The sequence below is a fragment of the Anarrhichthys ocellatus genome, unplaced genomic scaffold, assembly GCF_004355925.1.
Source record: "Anarrhichthys ocellatus isolate YVR2014 unplaced genomic scaffold, GSC_Weel_1.0 scaffold33, whole genome shotgun sequence".
Classification (NCBI taxonomy): Eukaryota; Metazoa; Chordata; class Actinopteri; order Perciformes; family Anarhichadidae; genus Anarrhichthys; species Anarrhichthys ocellatus.
This window is the reverse complement of record NW_022280063.1, coordinates 2290738-2296270: the sequence shown is the minus strand read 5'-3', so window position 1 is coordinate 2296270 and position 5533 is coordinate 2290738. Positions and strand designations below refer to the sequence as shown.

General features: G+C 44.9%; 1 protein-coding gene across 9 annotated transcripts in view; it reads left to right on the top strand.

The window, feature by feature from the left end:
- The window catches only part of tbc1d22a (TBC1 domain family, member 22a), a 96012-nt gene that overhangs the window by 72545 nt on the left and 17934 nt on the right, over positions 1-5533 (top strand). The gene's annotated exons all lie outside the window — the stretch shown is intronic.

The window sequence follows — 5533 nt, the reverse complement described above, 5'->3', positions numbered from 1 at the left end:
TCTCTCTCTCTCTCTCTCTCTCTCTCTCTCTCTCTCTCTCTCTCTCTTCTCTGTTTGGGAGATGATTTGGTTGTTGTACGCGACGAAATATGCATCAATCATTGTCGTCTAAACAACCTGGATTTCCAAACTAGATTAAAGCAGCTTTTTTTTTGACAAACGTCCTTAACGCACGTCCGTGAAACACCGCGAGATGGGGGAAGATGTTGGAGAAAACAAAAACAAAAGAACCTAGAGTGGGTCTCTCACAAACGCAGATAATACACAGAAAGACCTTGCCCTTTGCCAGTGAGCGTGTGTGTGTGTGTGTGTGTGTGTGTGTGTGTGTTCCAGTGGAGATTTTAACCTGAGCGTTGTAATGTCTCCGCTGTGGTCCTCTCTCTGCGGTGCGGCCATCTGTTCGGTTGCCCGATCCAGCACAACACAGGCTTCCTTCGTCATCTTCTCTTTCTGTCTCTTCTCCATATTTGTCTTTTTCTTTTTTACCTCTATATTTCTTTTCATCTGATTCCCATTTCTTCCCCCCGTCTTTGTCCCTTTTTCTCCATTTGTCACGATTGATCTCACGACGAGGAGGAGAGGGAGAAACATGAATGATGTGGAGAGAAACGCACTCGCACATGGAGAGACACACGTTTTATCCCTGGCACACAGACACACACACACACACACACACAGACAGAAGGACAGACAGACAGGGACCAAATTATCCCTGTTGCGTGGAGCATGAAATTAGCAAGTAGCTCAGTGTGGCAGCATTAGCATGGCTGTTAAAAGGATACGCTGACACTTCTCAGGTTCTGAAATATGGTCTTTTTCCATATGGACGCTTGTATTTACCAGGCTGGGAGCTGTTCAGCGTCTGTAAGTGGCCCCGTTTAAAAGCATTCTGCAAGATGTGATTAAATGTGCCCATTCTTGGTGCAAAAAAACAACGGCACACGTGGTAATTTACTGCAACAAGAGCCAGAAGATTAGCTCAGATTGAGATTAAACAGCCAAACTAAATCAAATGCGCACAATGGTCCTTGTGTGATGCTTTGATTCCATTTTCAGGCTACTTTAAACTTCTACTCTACTACATTTGTACTGTTCAATGCTCCAGCTTCTCATTTTTTACATTTTAGGCAGTTGGTCAGACAAAGTGAGCAGTTTGATCACAAGACATAGGAAATTGTGAAGGGTACTTTTCACCCTTTGCTGATATTTCAAATACAAATTCACAAAATAACCAGCAGATTATTCCACACTGAGGGTTATCATTAGTTGCAGCTTTAGAACGTATATGATGAGGTTACTGTGAAATATATTGTGTGGTTTTATGGTGGATGAAAACATATGTTTTTGGATAAGTGATTGTAAATAAAACCATTTTCTGCCCCCCTTTGATATTCATGTAACACAATAATGTGATGTTTTTGAGTTGAAATATCTTCATTTTGGGGGCTTTTTCCCCTCTCGCTATTCATAAATAAAGCTCTACACATATTTAAGAGTGGTATGCATATGCAATCCGCTACCACAAGAAGAAACGCATTACATTGTTTCATGGCCTTCTTTGGACAGATTCATTCAGTGTTAGTGCCACGGAGAAGAATGACGGGGAAGAAAGAACTAAATGCTCCCATTGAGCTTGAATTTCTTTTGACGGCATTATTTAATCACAAGCATATATTTTTCTCTCTCAAGTGCAACCAAGAGGAGTAACCCTTCTAAAGGCCGTGCTTTATCTTTATCAGACTACACCAGGGTCTCTTGAATATGAATAAAACACCTGCCTGCCGACGGAATAAGAGGGAGATTGTGTGAGCGTCCCAGAAGGGAAGTGGCCCTCCTCACTTTTCCTTCCTATCTGTAGTAAGGGTCAACAATGAGACCAGGCCTCTGCAGACAGGACCCCGATCTCACACACACACCGAGCCTTACTCTCCTCCGTCACAATGCGTCTGACATGAGCATCAGTACTTCTCCCTGTTTCTCTCTTATTGTCTGACTCTGAAGGTCTCAGCGCACAATATATGTTTCAACAAAGGTATAGCATTTACCGCAGTTATGTGAGTTAATGTGCCGGCGTTGCATCGCAATGTTTCTAGTTTTCTCATCAAGTACAACATAAACAAAGGGAGGTTGGAGGGATGGGAAATCTGATATTATTAGTTGATGTTGCTTTTTACCCGCCCTTTGATTAACCTTAGCGGTTGGCAATTTAAAATGTAGCCTTAAGCAAGACGCGGTATAGGAGACGGAAGCACACACGGGGACAGAAACTATGAAAGTTAATTTTGAATGTATTTAGAGCCGTTCCTCTGGCATTCATTCCCTCAACAAGCCCCCCCCCCCCCCTTTCCTGCTATTCTCTGAGATCTCACTGTAATTTACCTTTCACTCTTTGCCTTCGTTTAGTGTTGTTTTTTTTAAAACGTGTGCTGCGGTCGTGCACACACCCCACAGCGTGCGCAGCGTCCCGGCCCTTCGAGAGCGGTCGCACGCAGGAGTCCTTGTACAGCTTGTAGCGGTTAATGTCATCCGTCGGCAAATCGCTACCGTCGCCTTGTTCGTCTGAAACGGGGAGGAGAAAAAAAATCAGATCAAATCTGCTCGTTCATCGCCTCGCGTCACTCCCCCAGCTACGCCACCTTTTCACCTTGTCTGGAGTCGGCCCGTCAGGGTATCGAGTTAGTCCCGCGTCAGGATGCTTTGTTTTGGAGCGATGAGACTAGTCAGACAGCCAGCGCAGCAGTTTGAAGACACCGTGACATTGCAACACTCTCATCTCCTCCCCCCCGTGCACCTTTTGCCTCCTATCCTCTCCGTACTCTCGTGCACTCCCTCTTACCCCTCTCCCTATCGACTCTTCTCCCCTCCCCGTACCCCTCACCCCCACCTTCTCCCCACTTTGATCAGCAGCACTTGTCAGTCAGAGTCTCGCGTGTCTCAGCTAATATGGCTGCCCTGACACAAGGGGGGAGACCAGGCATAACGATGGGGGAGGAGAAGAGGGAGAGGCGAGTTTGACAGAGTTACCTTGACTCCCATCACAAACTTTATATAGCAGATCGTAATGATGCCAAAGCCTTCAGCTCATGCAGCAGCAGTGGATGGATAGGGCAGGAGAGGCTGTCAGAAAGAGGAAGGGAGGACGAGAGCGATGTGTGGTCAGACAGAGGAAGACGGTTTCAGGCTGTGCATTGTATTGTCTTTTGTTTCAGTTATACGTTGCAGTGTTGGACTGCCGCTAACAGTGATTGCCATTGTGCTATCATCATCATCTCTGGTGTCCTGCATAACACGCAAGACATGAGAGTGGTATCAAGTTTCTCTAACTCAGCAAGAAGACTGATAGGTGCGTTTCCCAAAATGTTGAAATGTCCCTTTAAATTATTTGACCTGTTGGTCTGGCAGCCTTTTAGTCTTGAGTGCATCCACGTGAGCACTATAAAGTGTTCACAGTGACATGGTTTATCATAAATTGTGCTTTCCATGGTCCATCATTTGTTGATGGACCAATGGAGGCAAACGGTTTCAAATGATTGGTGGAGCGCCGTGGAAATGAGCGGCGACCAATCAAAACATCGAGGGGGGGGAGAGAGGGGGCGAGAGAGAGACATTCGTAGAATGAGACTGAAGCAGGCGAGAGATTGTGAGAGCCGAGGATAGATGGAGAGGTGATTGAAAACGAGGGAGAGCGGGCAGACGGAGAGAGACTGGAATTCAGAGTTTCACAGTGCATGAGAGTTCATCGGTGCCCTCAACCATGAACTCACACACACACACACAGACAGAAGAAAGGAAATTAAAAGTGCGCGAAGCTTCTGTGGACCGATAAACATTGCGCCGCCGTACGCCACTCGTATACTAACTCATCTGTTTGTGCGCGGGAGTGTTTGCTTGTTTCTGTTTTGTTTGGATTGTAGATGCAAGGTTAGACCAACAAGCCAATCACCTGCCAGTTTACAACTCACATCACGCTTCACTGTTCACAAACACACCTATTTTTTCTCTCCCTCACCACACATTTTCTATTTCTATTACTCACTTTCTATTTCCCCCACAAACACAAACGCACACAAACACTCTCAGTTGGGAAATTCTGAAAATTGGTTGAACTAAGTGGGTGAAGTAAGAGGAAACCCAAATGACGGGAGACACGAAGGCGTAGGGAGGATCCAATCCGTCTAGAAAAACTCAAAACACAAGAACGGCAACAGCGCAGTGCGGAAGGAGAGCTGACATACAGCTGCTTTATGACCGCTTCTGCATCGCGCCTCTCGTTTAAATCCATCCATCCACTATTATTTCTTGCCTCGTTCCTGGAGGGAAATTCAATTATCACAGCAGAAAGGCACTTCCTGTTAATTCCTGCAGAGTTATGGCTCGCTGTTCTACACAAATGAGTACGGTGGTTAAAGAGCAGCGCTCGGTTACTCTGAGAAAAGTGGAAATGAGTTAATGCTGCAACCGCCTCCGTCAAATTGCAGTCCTGTAAATTAGATGTGAAAATGCGATAAACGTGTGCTGAGTTATTGGAACATGTGTGCCGCCCCGGGCTCTTCTATGCACTCACCTGTGCCAAAGAGTCTGCAGAGCATACTATTGGATTAAAGAGAGTGTGAGGGGTCAGCTTCCTAAAACTGTAAATGATGCCCGGGTTGTAAAAAAACGTGGGCGTCGTATATATTAATACGGCATCGCTTCTCAAACTATCGAAGTAGACGCATCGGAGAGCACGCATGAATAAATTCATGATTTCATGCTATTTACTAAGAGTGCGATTTGTGTGTTACTTCCACTCAAGTTCGTCTGTGAGTTGGCATGAAACGCACAGACGGCAGAGGCACAGATTCATGAGTGCAATTCCACATTTTAATTCCATGAATTTTTAAGCTGGAATAACGCACAGCATGTGGTTAAACTAAAGCCCCGGACGAGCGTGCCAAGAACGCATTGAGGAAAAGCTCACACATTAAAATGCTCTTTTGATATTCTATCCCACCTTTAAAGGGGGGTATACGTTCCCTATTCACTTACATTTAAAGGGCCCCGGTAATTATCCTCCCTCTGATAGGGCTCCGGAGGGAAAAAAAAAAATGAATAGAACAAGGAACATCTCATCCTTTGTCTCTCTCGCACTTTAATTCCCCCGCTCATTGCCGAGTCATAAAAAGATAATTCGCCAAACATAACGAGGGGCTGAAATAAAAAAAAGATGTGAAAAGAAGAGGGGATTTTGTATCCTTCTTTGTCTTCCTCGCCCTGCCAATGTAAAATTTCGGGATTTGTGAGCGATAAATGTTTTATCTCTCTTCTTCTCCTTCTTTTGGTGTAGAGGGCAGGCTAAATACATCATGTAAAAATGCTTCTTAATCTTAAAATGAAATGTGATAAAAGAAGGCGAGAGCTATTTGAAGTATCCCGAGCTTCTGTTTTAACAATGTAACATCACTGTGTGTGTGAAATGTTAAACTTGTTGTAAATGAACATTTGAATCTCTCTCTCTCTCTCTCTCTCTCTCTCTCTCTCTCTCTCTCTCTCT